Source organism: Oncorhynchus gorbuscha, linkage group LG09 (assembly GCF_021184085.1).
Source record: "Oncorhynchus gorbuscha isolate QuinsamMale2020 ecotype Even-year linkage group LG09, OgorEven_v1.0, whole genome shotgun sequence".
NCBI lineage: Eukaryota > Metazoa > Chordata > Actinopteri > Salmoniformes > Salmonidae > Oncorhynchus > Oncorhynchus gorbuscha.
Window position 1 is genome coordinate 73503765 of NC_060181.1, and position 27051 is coordinate 73530815.

Sequence of the window (27051 nt, forward strand, 5' to 3'; positions counted from 1 at the left end):
CTTGCAGACTGGCAGCTCTGGCTGCTCCATGCAGGCTGGCAGCACCTTGCAGACTGGCAGCTCCTTGCAGACTGGCAGCTCTGGCTGCTTCATGCAGACTGACAGCTCTGGCTGCGCTGAACAGACAGGATACTCCAGCAGCGCTGTAGAGGAAGAAGGCTCTAGATGCGCTGAACAGACAGGAGACTCCAGCAGCGCTGTAGAGGAAGAAGGCTCTAGATGCACTGAACAGACAGGAGACTCTAGCAGGGCTGTAGAGGAGGAAGGCTCTAGATGCGCTGAACAGGCGGGAGGCTCCGCCAGCGCAGGAGAGGCGAGGCGCACTGTAGGCCTGATGCGTGGTGCTGGCACTGGTGGTACTGGGCCGAGGACACGCACAGGAAGCCTGGTGCGGAGAGCTGCTACCGGAGGGCTGGTGTGTGGAGGTGGCACAGGATGGGCTAGACCGTGAAGGCGTACTGGAGATCTTGAGAGCAGTGTTGGCACAGGACTTGCAAGGCTAGGGATGTGCACAGGAGGCCTGGTGCGTGAGGCTGGCACCAACTTCACCAGCCGACTAACACGCACCACAGGACAAGTATGGAGCGCTGACCCAGGTGCCATCAAATCCCTGACATGTTCCGTCGGGTGAATTCCATGCAAAAAGCACCAACACAGCAACTCCCTCATTTCTCTCTCCTCCAATTTCCCCATTAACTCCTTCACAGTCTCTGCTTCGCTCACCTCCAACACCGGCTCTGGTCTCCTCCTTGGCTCCTCACGATAAACAGGGAAAGTTGGCTCAGGTCTGACTCCTGACTCTGTCACTCTCTCCCTGAGCCCCCCCCCAATACATTTTTGGGGCTGACTCTCAGGCTTTCTTTCCAACCGTGTTCCCTCATATCGCCAGCTCCTCTCTCCGGCTGACTCTGCTCTCCTCGCTGCCTCCACCTGTTCCACCTTTGGGCGGCTACATTCCCCTGGTTTAGCCCAGGGTCCTCTCCCGTCGAGGATTTCCTCCCATGTCCAGAAATCCTTAATAGCATATCCTATTTGGGCAGCTCCTGCCTGTTGACACGCTGCTTGGTCCTGTGGTGGGTGATTCTGTTACGGTTTTCTAGTGGTGAAGGCGAGTCGGACCAAAATGCGGCGTGTAGATTGCGATCCATGTTTAATCAAACAACGTAACACGAATCAAAACACAAACTCAACAAAACGATAACCGTAATGAAAACCGAAACAGCCTAAACTGGTGCAAACTAACACAGCATAAGGACATCAAGACACTAAGGACAATCACCCACAACACAACCAAAGAATATGGCTGCCTAAATATGGTTCCCAATCAGAGACAACGATAAACACCTGCCTCTGATTGAGAACCACTTCAGACAGCCATAGACTTACCTAGAACACCCCACTAAGCTACAATCCCACTACATACACACCACATACAAAAACCCATGTCACACCCTGGCCTGACCAAATAAATGAAGATAAACACAAAATACTTCGACCAGGGCGTGACAAATACAATTAAACTCAGTTTTTCACAAATCCTGACATTTAATCCAAGTAAAAAGTCCCTGTTTTAGGTCAGTTAGGATCACCACTTAATTTTAAGAATGTGAAATGTCAGAATAATAGTAGAGAAAATTATTTATTTCAGATTTGATTTATTTCACCACATTCCCAGTGGGTCAGAAGTTTGAAGGTTGGGATGGTGTTCTTCGGCTTCAAAGCCTCCTCCTTTATCCTCCAAACATAACGATGGTCATTATGGCCAAACAGTTTTATTTGTGTTTCATCAGACCAGAGGACATTTCTTCAAAAAGTATGATCTTTGTCCCCATGTGCAGGTGCAAACCATAGTCTGGCTTTTTTATGACGGTTATGGAGCAGTGGCTTCTTCCTTGCTGAGCGGCCTTTCAGGTTATGTCGATATAGGACTTGTTTTACTGTGGATATAGATACTTTTGTACCTGTTTCCTCCAGCATCTTCACAAGGACCTTTGCTTTTGTTCTGGGATTGATTTGCAGTTTTCACACAGAAGTACATTAATCTCTAGGAGACAGAACGAGTCTCCTTCCTGAGCTGTATGACGGCTGCGTGCTCCCATGGTGTTTATACTTGCGTACTATTGTTGTACAGTTGAACGTGGTACCTTCAGGCATTTGGAAATTGCTCTCAAGGATGAACAAGACTTGTGGAGTTCTACAAAAGACAATTGGAGGTCTTGGCTGATTTCTTTTGATTTTCCCATGATGTCAAGCAAAGAGGCCCTGAGTTTGAAGGTAGGCCTTGAAATACATCCACAGGTACACCTCCAATTGACTCAAATTATGTCAATTAGCCTATCAGAAACTTCTAAAGCCATGAGATAATATTCTGGAATTTTCCAAGCTTTTTAAAGGCACAGTCAACTTAGTGTATGTAAACTCCTGCCTGGTGACTTCCGGCGCCGACTGAGATGGCCGCCTCGCTTCGCGTTCCTAGGAAACTATGCAGTTTTTTGTTTTTTTACGTGTTATTTCTTACATTAGTACCCCAGGTCATCTTAGGTTTCATTACATACAGTCGAGAAGAACTACTGAATATAAAATCAGCGTCAACTCACCATCAGTAAGACCAAGAATATGTTTTCCGCGACGCGGATCCTGTGTTCTGCCTTACAAACAGGACAACGGAATGGATCGCATGCAGCGACCCAAGGAAACGACTCCGAAAAAGAGGGAAACGCGGCGGTGTTCTGGTCAGACTCCGAAAAAGGGCACATCGCGCACCACTTCCCAGCATTCTTCTTGCCAATGTCCAGTCTCTCGACAACAAGGTTGACGAAATCCGAGCAAGGGTGGCATTCCAGAGGGACATCAGAGACTGCAATGTTCTCTGCTTCACGGAAACATGGCTTACTGGGAAGACGCTATCCAGGGCGGTGCAGCCAACGGGTTTTTCCACGCATCGCGCGGACAGAAACATACATCTCTCTGGTAAGAAGAGTGGCGGGGGCGTATGCCTCATGACTAACGAGACATGGTGTGATGAAGGAAACATACAGGAACTCAAATCCTTCTGTTCACCTGATTTAGAATTCCTCACAATCAAATGTAGACCGCATTATCTTCCAAGAGAATTCTCTTCGATTATAATCACAGCCGTATATATCCCCCCCCAAGCAGACACATCGATCGCTCTGAACTAACTTTTTTTAACTCTTTGCAAACTGGAAACCATTTATCCGGAGGCTGCATTCATTGTAGCTGGGGATTTTAACAAAGCTAATCTGAAAACAAGACTCCCTAAATTTTATCAGCATATCGATTGCGCAACCAGGGGTGGTAAAACCTTGGATCATTGTTACTCTAACTTCCGCGACGCATATAAGGCCCTGCCCCGCCCCCCTTTCGGGAAAGCTGACCACGACTCCATTTTGCTGATCCCTGCCTACAGGCAGAAATTAAAACAAGAGGCTCCCACGCTGAGGTCTGTCCAACGCTGGTCAGAACAAGCTGACTCTACACTCCAAGACTGCTTCCATCACGTGGTCTGGGACATGTTTCGTATTGCGTCAGATGGAAATATTGACGAATACGCTGATTCGGTGTGCGAGTTCATTAGAACGTGCGTCGAAGATGTCCTTCCCATAGCAACGATAAAAACATTCCCAAACCAGAAACCGTGGATTGATGGCAGCATTCGCATGAAACTGAAAGCGCGAACCACTGCTTTTAATCAGGGCAAGGTGTCTGGTAACATGTCCGAATATAAACAATGCAGCTATTCCCTCCGCAAGGCTATTAAACAAGCTAAGCGTCAGTACAGAGACAGAGTGGAATCTCAATTCAATGGCTCAGACACAAGAGGCATGTGGCAGGGTCTACAGTCAATCACGGACTACAAGAAGGAACCCAGCCCAGTCACGGACCAGGATGTCTTGCTCCCAGGCAGACTAAATAACTTTTTTGCCCGCTTTGAGGACAATACAGTGTCCCTGACACGGCCTGCAACGAAAACATGCGGTCTCTACTTCACTGCAGCCGAGGTGAGTAAGACATTTAAACGTGTTAACCCTCGCAAGGCTGCAGGCCCAGACGGCATCCCCAGCCGCGCCCTCAGAGCATGCGCAGACCAGCTGGCCGGTGTGTTTACGGACATATTCAATCAATCCCTATACCAGTCTGCTGTTCCCACATGCTTCAAGAGGGCCACCATTGTTCCTGTTCCCAAGAAAGCTAAGGTAACTGAGCTAAATGACTACCGCCCCGTAGCACTCACTTCCGTCATCATGAAGTGCTTTGAGAGACTAGTCAAGGACCATATCACCTCCACCCTACCTGACACCCTAGACCCACTCCAATTTGCTTACCGCCCAAATAGGTCCACAGATAATGCAATCTCAACCACACTGCACACTGCCCTAACCCACCTGGACAAAAGGAATACCTATGTGAGAATGCTGTTCATCGACTACAGCTCGGCATTCAACACCATAGTACCCTCCAAGCTCGTCATCAAGCTCGAGACCCTGGGCCTCGACCCCGCCCTGTGCAACTGGGTACTGGACTTCCTGATGGGCCGCCCCCAGGTGGTGAGGGTAGGCAACAACATCTCCTCCCCGCTGATCCTCAACACGGGGGGCCCCACAAGGGTGCGTTCTGAGCCCTCTCCTGTACTCCCTGTTCACTCACGACTGCGTGGCCAAGCACGCCTCCAACTCAATCATCAAGTTTGCGGACGACACAACAGTGGTAGGCTTGATTACCAACAACGACGAGACGGCCTACAGGGAGGAGGTGAGGGCCCTCGGAGTGTGGTGTCAGGAAAATAACCTCACACTCAACGTCAACAAAACTAAGGAGATGATTGTGGACTTCAGGAAACAGCAGAGGGAACACCCCCCCTATCCACATCGATGGAACAGTAGTGGAGAGGGTAGCTAGTTTTAAGTTCCTCGGCATACACATCACAGACAAACTGAATTGGTCCACTCACACTGACAGCGTCGTGAAGAAGGCGCAGCAGCGCCTATTCAACCTCAGGAGGCTGAAGAAATTCGGCTTGTCACCAAAAGCACTCACAAACTTCTACAGATGCACAATCGAGAGCATCCTGGCGGGCTGTATCACCGCCTGGTACGGCAACTGCTCCGCCCACAACCGTAAGGCTCTCCAGAGGGTAGTGAGGACTGCACAACGCATCACCGGGGGCAAACTACCTGCCCTCCAGGACACCTACACCACCCGTTGTTACAGGAAGGCCATAAATATCATCAAGGACATCAACCACCCGAACCACTGCCTGTTCACCCCGCTATCATCCAGAAGGCGAGGTCAGTACAGGTGCATCAAAGCTGGGACCGAGAGACTGAAAAACAGCTTCTATCTCAAGGCCATCAGACTGTTAAACAGCCACCACTAACATTGAGTGGCTGCTGCCAACACACTGTCATTGACACTGACCCAACTCCAGCCATTTTAATAATGGGAATTGATGGGAAATGATGTAAATATATCACTAGCCACTTTAAACAATGCTACCTTATATAATATTACTTAACCTACATTATTAATCTCATATGCATATGTATATACTGTACTCTACATCATCGACTGCATCCTTATGTAATACATGTATCACTAGCCACTTTAACTATGCCACTTTGTTTACTTTGTCTTCACACTCATCTCATATGTATATACTGTACTCGATACCATCTACTGTATGCTGCTCTGTACCATCACTCATTCATATATCCTTATGTACATATTCCTTATCCCCTTACACTGTGTATAAGACAGTAGTTTTGGAATTGTTAGTTAGATTACTTGTTGGTTATCACTGCATTGTCGGAACTAGAAGCACAAGCATTTCGCTACACTCGCATTAACATCTGCTAACCATGTGTATGTGACAAATAAAATTTGATTTGAACTTCTGACCCACTGGAATTATGATCCAGTGAATTATAAGTGAAATAATTTGTCTGTAAACAATTGTTGGAAAAATTACACAAAGTATGCACAAAGTAGATGTCCTAACCGACTTGCCATAACTATAGTTTGTTAACCAGAAATGGGTGGAGTGGTTGAAAAACGAGTTTTAATGACTCCAACCTAAGTGTATGTAAACTTCCGACTTCAACTGTAAATCCGAGATGCTCCATTTAGTATGATATCTTATATTTCATGTTACTGTATGTAATAATTTAAAGATGTTCATCATCCATTTTGCATGATATGTTACAAATTGCAATACTTCGATATGTCACGAATTCCAATTTGTTGTTGCTAATGTTAGCTAGGTGGCTAATGCTAACATTAGCTAGGCTAGGGGTTAGAGTTAGCTCAGCTTTTCCCAAACTCGGTCCTGGGGACCCCAAAGGGTGCATGTTTTTTTATTATTCCCCTAGCACTACACAGCTGATTCAAATAATGAAAGCTTTATGATTAGTTGATTATTTTTATCAGCTGTGTAGTGCTAGGGTATAAAACAAACGTGCACCCCTTGGGGTCTCGAGGGCAGAGTTTGGAAAACTCTGGGTTAGCTAAAAGGGTTCAGATTAGGTTTAGAGTTAAGGGAAAGGTTAGCTAACATGCTAAATAGTTGCAAAGTAGCAAGTAGTGGCAACTTTGTTATTAGCAAAAATTGTCCGTGATGAGATCCGAACACGCAACTAGGCATTCTCGTGATACGCGTTTTTGCCTTAAGTTTGGTCTCATGTAACTATACCAAACGCAACATATCATACTCATTTGGGTGGCCCAGATAGACTTTACATAACATAGTAAAGTACATCAGACAAGGCTACTTAACTTGGCCTAGTAAAAAATTGGAAGTTGACGTGTATGTAGACCTATTGAAGAAAAGCCATTCCCATCTAAAGTGGCTAAATGTTACTTCCCATAAGTCTACTTGCGAAAACATTTGTCCAAGTTTAGGTAGGCCTATATGCCTACTACTACTACTCCTACAGTACATATCACGCTAATAATTCATTATTAAGCCTTATAGGACTAAATGTCAGCAATATTTTCACTGATTATCATCTTTGAAAACAAGATCAGTCCACTTATTAACATTGTTTAATTGAACTACTATAATTAACCATTTGATTATTTTTAATATTCACTTTATCTCCACTTGACATTAATTAAAATAGGCTACTTAAAATGATATACATATTAGATGTCTAAGGCTTTTCGATAAACTTTTTTTTAAATGACACCTATTTTATGATCACATTGGATGACAGTAAAGCAGGTTAGCAGTCACAGATTAAGGACTACCTGAATGTAGGTTTAGTAGGCTAGCCATGACAAAAGAGCTAGCATACAACCAACTTCTGCAAACGCCACACCCTTTCTGCATATTTTTTGGTAATTTTCAGGGAACGCTACAATAATTTGCTTTAATAAAGTATTTGTTAATAGTCGGCACACCATTTATAAAACATTAATGCTATAAAAGTAAATGTCAGTAAGTTATTCATAAATACTTAGGCCTACTTATGCACCATTGACTGCATTCATAAATATTACACTTATAGCTCAATGGATGATTCACATCAATCTGTGTCACACCCTGACCTTAGTTATCTTTGTTTTTTATTATTATTTTGGTTAGGTCAGGGTGTGACAAGGGTGGTATGTGTTTTTGTCTTGCCTAGGGTTTTTTTGTAATTCTATGGGGTTTTGGTATGTCTAGGTATATGTAGGTCTATGGTGGCCTGAATTGGTTCCCAATCAGAGACAGCTGTCTATCGTCGTCTCTGAATGGGGATCCTATTTAGGTTGCCATTTTCCATTTTGTTTTTTTGGGTTATTGTCTGTGTAGTTGCATGTCAGCACTCGTGTTATATAGCGGCATGTTCGTTTTGTTCTTTTGTTTAGTGTTCTTCGTTTAATAAAGAAGAATTTATTCATATCACACTGCGCCTTTGTCACGTTCGTCGTATTGATGAGACCATCTAAGAAACCATTCTTTCAACAATCCTTAATAAATAAAGGAACATTTTGGTGGGAGAATTGTTAAAATAGAAACAAAGACCTCAAATAAATAATATAGAATATACTGTGAAATCTTTATTAAAGCTCTCACACAGATTCGGTGTGTATGTACAACATGGTAGCAGTGTTCCATAATGTGTGTGTGCGTGAGCATACGTGCATGCGTGTGTGACTGGCTCTGCCAATATGGTCACTACCAAGTGTTATTTTATACTCTCCGTTGTATCAGAAGATCTTTCATTCAACAGGTTTCCTCCTCACGTTGGTCATTTGAACATCCATCCATAACATGTCAACACTGTCCTCTCCCAACAGCCCATCTATCCCTTCAGATGTTCAACAGACTGTTCTTCTCTGGACACTTTGTCCTCTTGCCCCTGACAGGCATATAATACCTCAGTTCCTTCCAGAAGTGTGAGGATGAGGAAAGAGAGGGTGAGGAGAAAGAGGGCGAAGCCCCTCTCTTCTCCTTCACCTCCTCTTCCCCCCACCTCCCACACCTCAACCCTCTGGTCCTCCTAGTCCTGCTACTCTTCCACCAGCAGACAGCACCCTGGCGCTCCCGGAGGTGGCGCACTGACTCGGGGAAGAAGGCGAGCTGTGTGGGGGTGATCTCTTCCAGCTCCACCAGAACCACCTTAAGGGAACCCTCCAGCAGTGCACGGTGCATAGCCATCTGCCTCTCAAAGCTCTTCCAGGCCTCCAGGACATCGCTGCTGCTGTCACTCTGACCTCCACTGCAGAACGTAGAGCCAGTGTAGACAAGGAGGAGACGCCGGCTGGCCCACATGCTCTCCTCCACAGCATCTACTACGGCTAGAGGGTGTGGGCGAGGGAGGAGAAGAGGGAGGGGAAAGAGGGACAATGGGTATTAAAACACTTTTATGATTAAAATGGTTTCAGAAGTTCTTTATGATTTTAGAAAAGGTTCCACATATTTAATCATCATACTACATGTGTACTAACGCCAAGGCTTTAGCTCAGCAGACTAACACAGACCTGTGAAGCCCAGGAGCCCCAGGTTTGAACCCAGTCAATCACATATGCAGATGTCTTACCGTCCCCTGGTAGGTTGTCCCGGCCCAGAATAAAGAGCCTGTAGCCACACCTCCCCTCGAGAACCTGGGGCAATGTGTGGAGGGCAAACATTTCCACCTCCCCACTGGCCACGCTCCCAGAGAGATGGGGATACGCCACATATGCATCATACAGCTTTCCATCAGACTCTGCCACATGCAGAAGAGGGTTAAAAACAACAGGTGTGTTAGTGCTGGGCTAGAGCAAAAGCCTCCACAGAACTGCCAAACGGAGGAGGCTTGGTTATGTCTGACACCATAGTTACTTGTGTTTTATGGTTACATGGCCTATTCATTGCCTCGTAGAAAACTTCATCTCTCTCTTTCCTCTGAGTCATGGAAATGATGTGCTGGCATCGCTGTGGGATCTGCTACAGTACCTCGCTACACTTGCTGCTAATTTTACTTGTGGTCAGGTGGGGAGTGTGAAACAAGCAATGCAACGTGTATGTGTGTGGGCCAGGGAGGTTGTGGTGAGATATACTTTATGTAATCTGGTGTCGGAATGTACGTTTATGTTAGTGCAAGTTGTTTCCGTTGTGTGAATGCACAGTATGTGTCAGAGCCAAAAGGCCCTTTAAAGAAGAATTAAAATTTATGATTGATTTGAAGGATATGCATTATTTTTTAGATGGGGAGGTAGTTTGGGAAGCTAGGGGGGGGGACACTAGCCCACTAATAACATTTCATATTATACCTTACATATAACACACTGAGGTACAAAAGGCATTGCATTGTTCTTGAAAGTTTCATTTAGTTATGAATGAAGATGTGTGGCACTCTATGGAACCCTGATTCTAAAGGAGAACAAAGGAATTAAAGATGTGTTGAATCTTAAATCAACTATTGCTAGAGCAGTGGCAAATTTAGATTTGGAACCTACTACAAGTTGGAAACTGTAGCTCTATGGATTTCGCACGCCAGTGACTGACTATTGGAAAACGAAGCACATGGAGCAGCATTAAATAATGGGATGCGGGATTTCTGAATGAAAAAAAGTAAAAGCTATCGATAAATATATTAATTGTGCGTGTAAGGATACAATAACTACATGGAATAAAGGAATGTTAACAATTACTGTTGATTATTGCTACTTGTGGGGATTGTAAATATTAAGAAAATCGTTGAAACGTGTTTGTCGTAAATCTGCTCAATGCGCACTCATGGAATTGAAACAGTAAATAAGTGCGCCTGATCAACACAACTGAAACAAACACGAGATTGCAAATACAGTTTGGATTGGAAATGATCGTGATTGAAATGTGTTTTTGCGTAAATAATGGATGACAACCGAAGACGACATGGACAAAAATGTCTGAGCCCATGGCTGCTGAGCAAAAACTGACTAAGCTTATTGGCCATTGTAGGGCACAGCTTAGAATATTAACGGAATTAAATAAATGCGCTATTGGTTAAATAAGTGTTGACCAAGTGACTTTTCTTGCTGATGGGTTTCTGAATGAATTCATACAGCTTCATAAAATCTATTCAAGCTCTATTATAGGATGATGAAAATGGTGGGGATCAAATGGATTGGTTCGACCCAAAATGATAAGGTTTGATGAATTTATGGATAAATGGGTTGGTGATGCAAATTCCCTGGTCACTGAACATCCCCCTGAAATAGAGGCCGATGACAATGTGTCAAAAAACTCTAGAAGGTTCTCAAAGGCTTCATCCACAACTCCAAGTCGGATAAGAGCTGAAACTGAAAGAGTTGCTCTCTTGGCTAAGGCAGATGCACTCAAAGATAAACACCAAGTTGAGATAGAAGAAGCAAAAATACTAGCTGAGCTAAAAGCCAAATAGTAAAACCTGGAAATGCACACCCAAATTGCATCTAATGCCCCTTAAAAGCTATGGAAGAACATGAAGATTCCTTACAACATGGGACCAAAGACGCCAAAGGATGGCATGAATTTATATCATGAGGAGTCCAGAAGAATGACGCCTCTTAGAACCCTGGAATAGTTCTCCATAGAAGACGGATTGAACTCACCAGAGGAGGATGAAATGTATGCTAGTCCTCACCTGAACCCAAAGTTTAGTCAAGATGCATGGCCTAGGAGTAGCCCCCAACATATCATCATGGCCAGCAGGTGGCACCAATATGCCAAGCAATTCTGAGCAGTTTATATTTGCTGATGTCCGACCTACACAGACAAAATGAAGTGACTGAACTCCTTGTCAAGCAGCAAAGGCTGTCACGACATCCTGTCAGAAAAAAATCTGTGTTTACAGGTGACCTACTTTAATGCCAGTCATTCATAATAGCCTTTGAACATGGTATTGACAGAAGGCGAGGAGACTGAATCATCGCCAGGCAAGGTGGGGGGCCATGTTTTTCCCCCCCTTTTGTGTTTACCCTCTCTTACAGACCAGGCTCCCAGAACGTGAAGGCAGACGCACTGTCCTGGCTGTGTGACACAGAGGAGCGGTCCATGGATCCCACTCCCATACTCCCAGCCTCTTTTGGTGGTGCCGGTAGTGTGGGAGCTGGACGCGGACATTGAGCAGGTGTCACGTGCAGAGCCCTTTCCCCTTCAGTGTCCAGCTGGGCATCTGTACGTTCAGTCTTCTGTCCGCGACCGACTGATCTATTGGGCCCACACGTCACCCTCCTCTGGTCATCCTGGGATAGGTCGGACGGTGAGCTGTCTTGATGGGAGGTACAGGTGGCCCACTTTATCTAAGGACGTGAGGATTTATGTTTCCTCCTGCTCAGTGTGCGCCCAGAGCAAGGCTCCTAGACACCTGCTCAGAGGTAAAACCTTACCCGTTCCACAACGGCCGTGGTCACAGCTGTCGGTGGATTTCTTAACTGATCTTTCACCTTCACAGGGTAACACCATGATCCTGGTCGTTATGGATCGTTTTTCTATGTTCTGTTGTCTCCTCCCTTTGCCCAGTCTCCCTACTGCCTTAGAAACTGTGGAGGATCTGTTTACACACGTCTTCCAGCACTACGGGGTGCCTGAGGATATAGTGTCTGATCGAGGTCCCCAGTTCACGTCAAGGGTCTGGAAGGCGTTCATGGAACATCTGGGGGTCTCGGTCAGCCTTACCGCAGGTTTACACCCCGAGAGTAATGGGCAGGTGGAGAGAGTTAACCAGGATGTGGGTAGGTTTCTGCAGTCTTATTGCCAGGACAGAGATGGCCCAGAAATCACTACGCCACTCCTCCACTAACCTTTCTCCTTTTCAATGTGTATTAGAGTATCAGCCAGTTCTGGCTCCATGGCATCAGAGTCAGTCCGAGGCTCCTGCAGTGGACAATTGGTTCCGGCGTGTGGAGGAAACCAGGGAGTTCACCGTCAGCGTGCCATACTGTGCCAGAAAGTTGGCGCAGACTGTCACCGCAGTGAGGCCCCGGTGTTCGCACCAGGGGACAGGGTCTGGCTCTCGACCTGAAACCTGCCCATCTGCCTGCCCTGCCTGAAGCTTGGTCCGTGGTTTGTGGGGCAGTTTAAAGTCCTGAGGAGAGTGAACGAGGTATGTTATAGGTTACAGCTACCCACTAATTACCGTATTAACCCCTCGTTCCATGCGTCTGGTGGTGGCTGGATGTTCCTCCACCCCTCGAGGGGGTCCCGGCGAACTCTGTTCAATACATTTTGGATTTGAGACGTCGGGCGAGGGGCCTACAGTACCTCGTGGACTGGGAAAGGTACGGTCCGGAGGAGAGATGCTGGGTTCCGATGGAGGACGTATTAGATCCTTCCATGCTGCGAGAATTCCACCGTCTCCATCCAACTCGCCCTGCGCCTTGCTGCTGGAGCCGCGCGTCAGGGGTGGGGGTACTGTCACTACTTCTGCCGAAGTCGATGCCTCTCCTTGTTCGGGTGGTGCTCTGCGGTTGACGTCACCGGTCTTCTAGCTATCATTGATCAATTTTTCATTTTCCATTGGATTGGAGATGTTTAAAAACAGCTGTGACATGGCTACTGAAAGTAAGACTTGTTCTGCAGCAACTGTGTCAGAACAGACAAAGAACTGACAGAAAGTAAAGATAAAAAGGCTGTAGAAAAGCATACGAAGAAGTTCAGAGCTTTCTTGTGTGGTCAAAGCTTGTCTGTTGAGGACAAGGCACAGGCTGAGAAAACTATTGTAAGATGCAGCCAATGGCAATCTTTCCCTCAGGAGATTGCTTATCTGGAGGAAGACGGGCATGTCAAAAGAAATAGCACCATCTTCAGACTGGATCCTATTCTGCAGGATGGACTACTGAGAGTTGGAGGAAGGTTAAGGAGGATATTAAACATCCAGTCATTCTTGGTAAAGACAGCCACCTCTCCACACTCATCTAGAGAAACATACACAATCAGATTGGACACAGTGGACGGAATCATATGCTCTCCAAATTAAGACAGAGGTATTGGAGAGTGCATGCTAACTCTGCTACAGGGAAGATCTTAAAAGCATGCATCTTCTTTCGACGACAGACAGCCAGAGTGGGAGGACAGAAGACGGCTGACCTCCCCAAGAGCCGTGTATCACCTGACCTGCCACCACTTACATATGTAGGCACTGACTACTTTGAACCGATAGAGGTGAAGTGTGGCCGCTCCAACATCAAAACATATGGTGTTATATTCACGTCTAACCAGCCGCACCCTCCATCTAGAAGTAGCATCTTCCCTTGACATATATTTCAAAATATAAAGTCCCCATATTTGGGGTGCCTATTTGATTTTTTTGTATTCCATTCCGTCTAGTATGAGAACGGTAGCCCCTATCTGCAAAAACAGGGTGTCTGCGGAAAGCTGAGTATGGCTATTGTTCGGAGATGGAGACAGATACAATACCTTGTGGATCTGTTCTGGACTAGATGGATAAAGGAGTACCTTCCTTTGACGGAAGAGGGGTAAAAGCTGAACCTCAAGAAAAGGATTCTCAGAATAGATGATTTCGTGCTTATCGTGGACAGCACAACAATCAGGAACACTTGGATGATGGGAAGTGTCATTAAACCTATTCAAGACTCAAAAGGTCATATTCGGAGCGTAGTCCTTAAGACCAAAACATCTGTCTTGGAACGACCCATCACCAAACTAGGTCTGCCCCAGGAAGCAGCAGATAATTAAATATACACAAAAGTACACCCTCATACAGAATGATGGTATTAAATACATTTTGAAGTGTACCATATGAAATTAGGAAGAACTTCAGTTTTGAATATGAAGATAAGTTATGGCTCCTTGAAGATTTCAGTTGAAATTGTAATGGTTTTGTTAATGGCAGCCACAATTAGGGTCCGGTAATGTAGGAGCCACAAGGCCCTTTAAAAAATCATTTGAATTTATGATTAATAAGAAGGATATGCATTATTATTTAGATGAGTTTCCCATATTATGGTTACTTATTTACCTGAGCCATGATTGACAGCTTGCATATGCCCACTATACTGCGGAGCGAATGTCAATATGGGGAGGTAGTTTGGGAAGCTAAGGGGGGAGTCCTAGCACTGGTTAGGGACTACACCACTAACAACATTTCATATTATACTTTACACATAACACACAGGTACAAAAGGTACATTGTTCTTGAAAGTTTCATTTAGTTATGAATGAAGACGTGTGGCACTCTATGGAACCCTGATTCTAAAGGAGAACAAAGGAATAAAAGATGTGTATAAACTTAAATCAACTATTGCTAGAGCAGTGACTTGGAAACCACTGCAGTTTTCAATTAGTCAGCAGAAGTGTGCATGCATTCATGCCTGCGTGATTGCACTCAGACAGGTTTTTGAGAATGTTTCCATGAGTGGGTGTTCGCAATATACAGTACCAGTCAAAAATTGACACACCTACTCATTCAAGGGTTTCTTTATTTTTACTATTTTCTACATTGTAGAATAATAGTGCAGCCATCAAAACTATGAAATAACACATATGGAATCATGTAGTAACCACAAAAAAAAGTGTTAAACAAATCAAAATATATTTGAGATTTTAGATCCTTCAGAGTAGCCACCCTTTGCCTTGATCACAGCTTTGCACACTGTTGACATTTTCTTAACCAGCTTCATGAGGTAGTCACCTGGAATGCATTTCAATTAACAGGTGTGCCTTGTTCATTTGTGAAATGTATTTCCTTCTTAATGCATTTGAGCCAATCAGTTGTGTTGTGACATGGTAGGGGTGGTATACAGAATATGGTATTTTAGCAAATAGGGCAAAGTTCATATTTCGGCAAGAACAGCTCAAATAAGCAAAGAGAAACGACAGTCCATCATTACTTTAAGATATGAAGGTCAGTTAATTCAGAAAATTAAGAACTTTTACAGTTTCTTGAGGGTCATTCGCAAAAACCATCAAGCACTGTGATGAAACTGGCTCTCACGAGGACCGCCACAGGAAGACCCAGAGTTACATCTGCTGCAGAGGATAAGTTCATTAGAGTTACCAGCCTCAGAAATTGCAGCCCAAATAAATGTGTCCCAGAGTTCAAGTAACAGACACATCTCAACATCAACTGTTCAGAGGAGACTGCATGAATGAGGCCCTCATGGTCGAATTGCGGCAAAGAAATCACTACTATAGGACACCAATAATAAGACACTTGCTTGGGCCAAGAAACACAAGCAATGGACATTAGACAGGTGGAAATCTGTTCTTTGGATTGATGAGTCCACATTTGAGATTTTGGGTTCCAAACGCTGTCTCTTTCTGAGACGCAGAGTAGGTGAACGGATGATCTCCGCATGTGTGGTTCCCACTGTGAAGCATGGAGGAGGAGGAGTGATGGTGCTTTGCTGGTGACACTGTCGGATTTATTTAAAATCCAAGGCACACATAACCAGCATGTCTACCACAGCATTCTGCAGTGATACGCCATGCCATCTGGTTTGCACTTAGTGGGACTATAATTTGTTTTTCGACAGGACAATGGCCCAACACACCTCCAGGTTGTGTAAGAGCTATTTCATCAAGAAGGAAAGTGATGGAGTGCTGCATCAGATTATCTGGCCTCCACAATTGTAACGAGTACGCTAGTCGGGAAGCAAGTACAGGGAGTGAATATAATAATAAATGAAACATGGAACAAAACAATTAACACGAGTAGCGTGCAGACATAAACACAGGAACAGAACCAATAACACCTGAAGAAAGAACCAAGGGGAGTGACATATAGGGAAGGAAATCAGGAAGGTGATGGAGTCCGGGTGAGTGTCATGAGGCGCAGGTGCGTGTAACCATGGTGGCTGGTGTGCATAATGAGACAACTGGCAACATCGAGTGCCGGAGAAGGGGAGCGGGAGTAAACGTGACAACAATCATCCGACCTCAACCCAATTGAGATGGTTTGGGATGAGTTGAACTGCAGTGTCTAGGAAAAGCAGCCTACAAGTGCTCAGCATGTGAGAACTCCTTCAAGACATAGAAAAACATTCCAGGTGATGCTGGTCGAGAGAATGCCAAGAGTGTGCACAGCTGTCATCAAGGCAAAGGGTGGCTACTTTGAAGAATTTGTTTAACACTTTTTGGTTACTTCATGATTCCATATGTGTTATTCTATACATTTGATGTCTTCACTATTATTCTACACTGTATAAAATTGTAAAAATAAAGAAAACCCTTGAATGAGTAGGTGTGTACAAATTTTCGACTGGTACTGTATGTGCTGTAAAGCTTCTCTCATTACATACCTGTGTTTGTGTAGAGAAACGGGAACATCCTCCTGAATGACAGCACTATGTCAATCTTGAAGCGATGGTAAATAACAACACTAACAGTAAACATCAATACCAGACTCGTCAGTAGTAACCCAATAGGGAGCAGGTAGTTTGGATCTGTGCAGAAAAAGTCAAGAAGATAGCATTTATTATTTACGCTACCATTTTTACCCAAAGTAAAGCTGACTGGTTTTAATTCTAAAACATTCTTGTGTGTGTTGAGGTTGCAAAGTTATGAAATATATTACACTATATTACACTATCAAAACAAGGGTAAAGGGACAGGAGAATACGTGACTTCTCTTTTTGAACACCGTTATGTTGTCTTCCAGGCAGTATTGTCAGTGGTCACCAATCATCTCCAAGGCATTCCTAGTCAATCGCCAAACATTTTTATAAAAATAAAACAACGAAAAGCCTTCCATTCCTATTTTTATTTATTGGTCTTGCGCTGTTGGCCGTAGGTGCACACGATTCAGCGGCCCTGCACGCTGGGTAAGCAAAGTATTCCCATTTCATGTGCCCAGAAAAACTCTGGCTGCATTCCAAACACTTAAAAGACACACCCTATCCCCTCAGCCCTCAAAATAAGTGGACACTTCTGATGACGTATCATGACGTCTGACGAGTATACATTTGCAGTGTGAGGGAGGAAGGAATGATTTTTAAATGGATCGCCCTTGCCTGGAAATTCATCCCCCGTTCATCCCGCGATGATTGTGTTTTCAGACTCCGGTAGCTTGTGGGTGCTATATATTGTGGGTGCTATATATGTACTAGAGTCAATTATTGCATGTTTACTTATATTAACTATATAATTATTAATATACACCTACTGTATGATAGATAGAAAATTAATTAGCTAACTAACGTTAGCCTGCCTTGCTACTTCTGAAGTAAAATGTTTTATTTCTAAAATTTCCAAAAGCTAACCAAACAAAATCATCATTAATTTTACGAGACGTGTTTGTGCCGTCATGTGCATTAGTAGCACAACTCCTAACTTATTTACATTAGTTTTTACTTACACTTGTATGTTGACGTTGAGGTTTTAAGCTTTGTTGGGACTTTTCTTAGCAGATGTACAATCATCGCAAATTGAATTATGGGGTGTTTCAGGCCCCGAAGTGAACATAATTGTACACTCACAAACTCCATTAAAAATGAGGGCTGAGGGGCTTACGTTGCAAACTTCCCTTGCTTGACCAATCATTCCCCCAAGGGCATAAGGTGAGGGTAAGTGGACAAGGGTGTGTCTTTTATGAGTTTGAAACGCACCTCTGCCTTCCCGTCATCCCAGAGAGCAAATCACGTGCACTAAAATTCTAGCGCTGGCTAAAAGAACACTGAAGGATAGTTGATACTGTGAGATTTCAAAACTTGTATAACCATGAATAGAGAGAGTCTGTCAATGAATACAACAAAGAGTTGCTATTTTTATGAGTGAGTTTGTTTAAGTTCATAATCAGCACTGTCAACACCACATGAGGTGTTACTTGGGGAGGACAGGTTCATGGTAATGGTGGGGGCGGAATTAGTGGAAGGGTATCAAATACACCAAACACATGGTTTCCATGGATGCCTTTCCATTTACTCCGTTGTAGCCATTATTATGAGCCGTCCTCCCCTCAGCAGCCTCCACTGGTCAACACTTTTATAAGCCATCAAATGAGCATTCTTCCTACTTCCACTAGCGCTACAACCAGAACTACAGGAAAGCGTACATATAGGCTTGCATTGTTATTATTAGGGTATTTTTTGGATATAGAGGAATATTTCACTTTCTCTGTTCATAGGAGCAACAACATTAATTTGTGTATGAGGTGAGGTAATGCGGTGAGATTCAAATTTCACCATCTGCTGGAAGACGGTGTCCCCTTTTAGTCAGTGTCAGTGGCGGAATCTGCTGTTCTCCCTCCGCTGAGACTGACCATCAGATGCAAGCACCATCAGCCCAGTAAAATAAAAAGTAAATTATTTAAATGTATGCTCATTCAGCTGTGCCTGAAGTAATATAACAACTAATCTATTACCTGTCTGATCATATAGCCTACCTAAAATTTGAAATCTAATTTTAAAACAATGCATTGGCAGGCAATTCAAGCAAAGCCAATATGCAGAGATAATGTATTGGGCCTATAGCCTACTGCCCAAACCTCATTGCTACAATAATGTTTTTAATAGGTTAATGTAGCATACGCATACGTTTTTTTAAAGTCATGTTCCAAAAAAATCTGAGGTAGATCTCAGATTGCATTTTGACTGTTGGTCTAACTGGTCTAACCTGTAGGGTGGAGTGTGAAGGAGGCTGTATAATAGCCTCTGTCGCTCCAGGTCTGACACGTGTAGTCAATGTAAAAGTCTTCCTCTTCCACCTCCAAGAAATTCAACCGACGCTCAATCCACACACCCGTCTTCTCTTCTTCTCTCCACTCGCTGGTTGGGCGGGAGAGAGGGAGGGAGAGAAGATGTAAAACGATTTCCACCCGTGAACAAATAATCAAACCATGTTCACAATTGAATTGACATAAACCCGGTTTCCATCCAACCATTTCATGACACATTAAAAAAGTTACTACAGGGCTGATGGAAACAACAAATCAAAGTCGGCTCAATTTCATAAATGTCGACAGACAATTGGTTCATTTGACATGTTGGGATCGCTTTGTCTGTAAAATTAATTATGCAAGAAAGGCCGGTGGAAACCGATTATGCGCTAATATTTATATAATAACAATCATATGGAAATAAACTTGGAATCACACGAGTATATGTTATGTTGTAGGCCTACCACCACAAGGTGGAAAAGCTGTCACAACTTGATCTGTTTCACCTTTGTGATTGTCTCCACCCCCCTCCAGGTGTCACCCATCTTCCCCATTATCCCCTGTGTATTTATACCTGTATTCTCTGTCTGTTGCCAGTTCGTCTTGTTTGTCAAGCTTACCAGCGTTTGTCCTGTCAACTCCTGTTTTTTCCCCAGCCTCTCTTTTTCCTCGCCCTCCTGGTTTTTGACCCTTGCCTGTCCTGACCCTGAACCCACCCGCCTGACCACTCTCCCTGCCCCTGACACTGAGCCAGCCTGCCGTCCTGCACCTTTGCCCCCATCTGGATTTCCGACCTCTGCCTGACCTGACCCTGAGCCTGCCTGCCGTCCTGTACCATTGCCTCTGTAGTTGTAATAAACATTGTTACTTCACCACGGTCTGCATCTGGGTCTTACCTTATCCTGATAAAAACATGGAAAGCAGTGGTGTGTATTCATGGATGCCAAAGAAAACCATGTTTCCCCAAATATTTGACCAATAAAAAAAATTCTAATTTTAAATTATTAGTCTTTTGTCTGTGTTTTTATAATTTCCTGTTAATTGGCAAGTGGCTGAATCTCACCGGAGAAATCATCCAAGCGAGGGAAATGCGCTCCTCTGTCTCAGTATGTGTAGCCCGTGTATCTGATGCTGTCTGGACCAAAAGAGTTGTTGGCGCCGTAGCAGTCAATTGATTGATGCAAGCATTTGCAAGCCTGCCAAACCCAGACAACACTGGGCAAATTGTGCGCCCCCTCATGGGTCTCCCGGTCATGGCCGGCTGCAAGACAGACTGGGATCGAACCCAGGTCTGTAGTGACACCTCAAGCACTGCGATGCAGTGCCTTAGACCGCTGTGCCACTTGGTAGCCGAGAACTCACTCTCATGTTGGTCTATTAACTAATTTACCGCCTGGTGATGTCACAAAACTCCATGCCACCAAAACAGGCTGAAATTTCAGGTGGTCTTTTCAAACAGCTCTTACACTAAAGGGGCATTATCATAATTTGCTTGGCTGCCAATTATCATATAAAGTGATTTTGCTATTATTTATATCTCATCATATAACCTGTCTACTTTATCAGCAAACTGTTGTCTAGAGAGTATGTGCCACAACTAGATTGGAAAAGTTAGCTACATATCGCAACAGTTGTTTTGATAAAACTATCGGTTGAGTTGAAAATGCGATGGCAACCCATTTCATATATATATATTTTTGGGACATGGGAACATAACCGCAAAAGTGTTTTTTCTGTGCATATTGTTTTTATGCAGATTTGTTTAAATATTTGCATGATAATATGTCACTAATTGAATGGAAATCTAGATTTAGACTGTTTGTAATTCAGGGATATGGACCTCATCTTGATCTTAATGGTATATCCTTGATATGATTTCAACAGTTTGGATACTATACAGTTGAACATCCATCTGGATGACACAGAATACAGGCATATAGAAGTTTTACAGTATGTGTTGTGATGCTGCTATCTCAACCTACCTTTGTGATTCCTGAAAGACTCGCTCTGAGACATTTTCGGGAATATCGTCATCTCTAGCTATCCAATTCAAGTCCGCGCATTGTCCCCCCACACTCAGCACAAACACCCGACACATCTTACTGAAGGAAGAGCCTAGGGGGCAAACATTGAATTATTTATAAAGTTCATACATTAATTAATGTGTACAAAGGACCCAACTAGTTGCATATACACTGAGTGTACAAAACATTAAGAACACCTGCTCTTTCCGTGACATAGCCTGACCAGGTGAATCCAAGTGAAAGCTATGATCCTTATTGATATCACCTGTTAAATCCACTTCAATCGGTGTATATGAAGGGGAGGAGACAGGTTAAATAATTATTTTCAATCCCTGAGACAATTGAGACATCAATTGTATATGTGTGCCATTCAGAGGGTGAATGGGCAAGACAAAAGATTTAAGTGCCTTTGATCAGGGGAATCGTGTGTATCAAGAATGGTCCACCACCCCAAAGGACATCCAGCCAACTTGACACAACTGTGGGAATCATTGGAGTCAACATGGGCAGCATCCCTGTGGAACACTTGGGACAACTTTTAGAGTCCATGCCCCGACGAATTGAGGCTGTTCTGAGGGAAAAATGGGGGAGGTGCAACTCAATATTAGGGAGGTGTTCCTCATGTTTTGTACAGTGTAATTACGCAAACTTTGTGTAAACTCTTGTCTGTATTTTGTCTCTAAATGTTGTCTATCACTAGCAGCACCGCATCATCAAGTAAAATTCAGAGTATATGTTAATTTACTTGTCAAATAAAGGTGATTCTGATATTTAGAAGTCATACAGATATAGTAGGAGCATGCACACACACACACACACACACACACACACACACACACACACACACATGTTCCATAGTGTCTTACCCAAATCTGCTTTGATGATCTTATTAGCAGGTTCAACCACTTTGGGGTCAAGGCAATACTCCTCTGAAATTATGACAATGATTCATAAACGTTATAAACAGACGCAAAAATATGCAGTCACCTGACCCTATAGAAAACAACCGCTTCTAAGCTCTCAGAGCAAGTATGAAAGTATGAAATCATGAAGTTGCCCATTAATATCTGACCCTGTGTCAGGGGTTATGTAATGGGTAGGTTAAGGATTTTGGGTATATGGTAATAATCTGATCCCAGATCTGTGGTGAGGAGCAACTTCTATGAGCTGTGCCAACAGTACTCACTTTTCACCGTACCCACAAAAGTCTCTGAAATCCTGCCGCTGAGCCCTTCCAGGTCAAAGTCATGGTGCAAGTGTAGAACCCATGGTCTTCAGGGCTGACCTGAGCTACTAAGAGTTTCTGGCCATCAATGACATAGGTAAACCTGTCCCACAATGGGTCATCTTTCACAATGCGTTCGCATCCCTGAAAGATTAAGTAGAAATGCACAATGAAAGGTAATGGAAATGGAATACGGCTCGTGGGTCTTTCTTAAATTACGGTGGCATTTGCGTCCCTTGCATTTGCAACCATGAAAAACACTTTAAATTGACAAATAGTTAGTTACACATCATACATGTTTTTGTTTATTGAACTGTTCATCAATAATAAACCATAATGCAAGTCCTTTATACTGCAAAAACGTTGTTTATGCATTGTTTAAAGTACTTAGGGTAAGCAAATTCACTTATCCCAGTAGTGATTTGGAGTGACATATTTTGGGGATTTAGAGATTATTATTTTGAATTCTAGAAAGTGAATAAATGTTTTTTCATATATTGTATAAATCAATAAAAGCCTATTAAAAAGCCTTTTTTATATAGTATAATGTGTGTCCCTAAGTTTTATGTCATTGGTGTTAACGCCTTGAAAATCACTCATTACAATGATATACAGTACACAAAGAACCTTGAGCATTCCCTCCAGTGGCTGTTATTTGGGGAAGGGTCTATATAAAAAAGAAAATTATTAGCTAATCACACCCTTTTAGTATGTGATACATTTGAGGATTGCATAGGAAAACTGTGTCTAAATACAATGTGTCATTGTTGTTACTCAACTTCAATGAAGGGAAATTTAATTGTGAGCAAAATTATTAATCATATCAAATTTGAAATTATTTTTTAAAAGGGTTAATGACCTTAGATTTGAGCATCTGTGGCCTCCATTTAAGGAAATCCTCAATAACCAAACGTTTGTAATTGGTGTTACCATCATTGGTGTTACCATCATTGGTGTTACCATCATTGGTGTTACCATCATTGGTGTTACCATCATTGGTGTTACCATCATTGGTGTTACCATCATTGGTGTTACCATCATTGGTGTTACTACGCCTACTGGTGGCAGAACATTATCGTAATGATAAAACATTTCATCACGCTGCCATATTAGTTGATTTAGAATGGGAACATGTACCTAAATACATTTAAACATTTGAAATTTTTTAGAACTTTGGAATTCCTTTTGCAAAATGACATGCCCAAATGCCACAGCAACTCAAGAATTACCCTAGTAATACAAAATATTCAATATTGCAGTTAAGTTAATGTTAAGATAATGTCTTATCCATTAAGACCTACAGTAAGCCTTCTATGAGAATAATTGGATGTAAAAAGTGTATATTTGATGGAACATTCTCTCACATGTAGTCACCCTACATTCCTATAGTTTTAAAGATAAATGAAGAATACAGAGACAAACTTTCCATCACTGCCAGGCCTCAAGGTTCCCCTCAACATTCTCCCTCCCATCTGTTTAGCGTATAGGACTCACCTTGTACCACTGGATGGAGTAATTGTCCACTTTCCTGATCTGGTCACTCAATGGGCAGGACAGGAAAGAGCTGGCTGTATTGGTCAGGACCTGTTCAACCTCATTCTGTGGTCGACCGCATTCTTCTGGGTTGATCTGGTTCACAATCAGTAAGGTAGCCTGCTTGTAGCACTGGGAGGGAGTTCTGTTCATCCAAGATAGCAGGCAATATTTACAGCACTGTACTACTGGGTCTGTACCACACCACACACACACACACACACACACACACACACACACACACACACACACACACACACACACACACACACACACACACACACACACACACACACACACACACACAAAAGTATGTGGACACCCCTTCAAATTAGTGGATTCAGCTATTTCTGCCACACCCATTGTTGACAGGTGTATAAAATCGAGCACACAGCCACGCAATCTCCACAGACAAACATTGGCAGTAAAATGGCCTTACTAAAGAGCTCAGTGACTTTCAATGTGGCACCATCATAAGATTCCAACAAGTCAGTTTGTGGAAATGTCTAGGAGCAACAACCGCTCAGCCGCGAATTAGTAGGCCAGACAAGCTCACAGAACGGGGCCGCGGAGTGCTGAGGCTGGTAAATCGGGGCGGCAGGGTAGCCTAGTGGTTAGAGCGTTGGACTAGTAACCGAAAGGTTGCAAGTTCAAATCCCCGAGCTGACAAGGTACAAATCTGTCGTTCTGCCCCTGAACAGTAACAGGCAGTTACCCCAATGTTCCTAGGCTGTCATTGAAAATAAGAATTTGTTCTTAACTGACTTGCCTAGTAAAATAAAAAAAATCGTCTGTCTTCGGTTGTAACACTCACTACCGATTTCCAAACTGCCTTTGGAAGCAATGTCAGCACAATAACTGTTTGTCAGTGTCACACCCTGATCTGTTTCACCTGTCTTGTGCCTGTCTCCACCAGGTATCTCATATTCTTCCCCATTATCCCCTGTGTATTTTACATGTGGTTTCTGTTCGTGTTGTTTTGTCAGGTCATACCAGCGTGTTTTCCGTTTCTCAAGTTCTTGTTTTCTAATCTTCCCGGTTCTGACCATTCTGCCTGTCCTGAGCCTGCCTGCCGTTTTGTCATTGATTGACTCTGTCTTGGATTACGAACCTCGACCTTCCCTTTGCCTGCCCCTTAGTTTGGTTCTCAGAATATTTATTATAACAATCTGCCTCCTGTGTCTGTCTCTGGGTCATATCCTGAGTCGTGATAGTCGGGAGTTTCATGAAATTCAGCCGCACACAAGCCATAAATTCACCATACGCAATGCCAAGCGTCAGCTGCAGTGGTGTAAAACTTGCCGCCATAGGACTCTGGAGCAGTGGAAACGCATTCTCTGAAGTGATGAATCACTCTTCACCATCTGGCAGTCAGACAGACGAATCTGGGTTTGGCAGATGCCAGGATTAAGCTACATGCCCCAATTTATAGTGGCAACTGTAAAGTTTGGTGGATGATAAATAATGGTCTGGGGCTGTTTTTCATGGTTTGGGCTAGGCCCCTTAGTTCCAGTGAAGGGAAATCGTAACGCTACAGGATACAATGACATTCTAGACGATTCTGTGCTGCCAACTTTGTGGCATCAGTTATGGGAAGGCTCTTTCCTGTTTCAGCAAGACAATGCCCCCGTGCAGAAAGCGAGGTCCATACAGAAATGGTTTGTCGAGATCTGTGTGGAAGAACTTGACTGGCCTGCACAGTGCCCTGACCTCAACCCCATCGAACACCATTGGGATGAATTAGAACGCCGATGGTAAGCCAGGCCTAATCACCCAACATAAGTACCCGACCTCACTAATGCTCTTGTCGCTGATTGGGAAGCAAGTCCCAGCAAAAATGTTCCAACATCTAGTGGAAAGCTTTCCCAGAAGAGTAGACGAACTCCATATTAATGCCCATGATTTTGGTCATGTAGTGTATATATCCTACCTCACAACACAGACATAGTCTCCAGCATCGTCCATCTCAATGTTAAACATCCACAGTGTCTTCCCCTGCACCAATGTTTTTCCCGTCTCGCTGGTCAGCTTTCTCCCAGTCCTTGGGTCGTACCATGAGATGTTATAGGGGACGGTGTGATAGTTGAACACGTTGGGGGCCAACAGGGTGGATGTCAACATGGCGGCATCACCCGGGACTGAAAAGACCCGCTCAAACTCTCGTCCATAGTCCTTACAGAGCTCTGTACACAAAGAGTACATAGAGTGAAGACAAACATGCGGCACAGAGACTATTTGAGGCCCCCCTTGAAGAATGTGGATGCGCACACAATTTTTTGTTGTAAATTATGCAATTCTACTGTGTGTCATGTAAGTATTGATTTTGTACAGAGATGGTCTCATCAAAAATATCTGTGCTTAAAACCTTTTAGAAAAGGGTTCTGCCCCCTCCCCCACCAATGGGTGCTCGTTTTGTTTTTTTGCCCTAGCACTACAGAGCTAATTCAAATCATCTAAGCTTGATGATGTGGTTATTTGAATCAGCCGTGTAGTGCTAGGGAAAAATCAAAATGTACACCCATGGCGGGCCCCATGACCGAGTTTGGTAGTACCTGTTTTAGCACACCAATAAACGTGCACACAGATACTATATTTGCACGGCCGCTGTATCAAAGACTAATTCCATCAACGCCCACCAGAGGTCAAAGTTGAGGTATCCCGAAGTGAAGGGCCATGTTTCAGATTATAGTTAGGGCCATTGAATTGAGACAGTTTTGGTAATTCAAACCGTGCTTCTAGCTGTCCTCATAACTACTGCTTGATTGATTGATTAATGGCTGACTGGAAGTCTTTGGTGAAGTGTGTCATACCTACCTCCTACAGCCTTGGAGCTGCCAGTGAAACAGATGAGTGAGAAGAGGAAGATCTGCAACATCTGACTCCAATCCATAGCTGAAACAGAGAGACACAGGGAACACTCATTACCAAAGCAACACTGAACAATAAGCTCAAACAAACTAACATAATCCTACAGGACATATCATAACGCTGTTCAAAATCCTCACCAAGTGAAATGATCACACACAAAAAAAGTATCATTCCGCTTCCCGACCTTCCACTGAATACCTCACTTGTCAGCTGAATCTCCTACACAAACACGCCACAGGCAATCTGGGGCAGGCCTTTATGGAAAACCAATCATATTTGACTACAGGAGTCACCACGGTAAGGCAGGCAGGCAGGATAATACCTCATGCCTAGTGGA

The 27051-nt window shown here is 43.7% G+C and overlaps 1 pseudogene; it reads right to left on the reverse strand.

Annotated features, from left to right (window-relative positions):
* Positions 1-8041: 8041 nt before the first annotated feature.
* LOC124044433 lies at positions 8042-26922 on the reverse strand (annotated as a pseudogene).
* Positions 26923-27051: the final 129 nt, after the last annotated feature.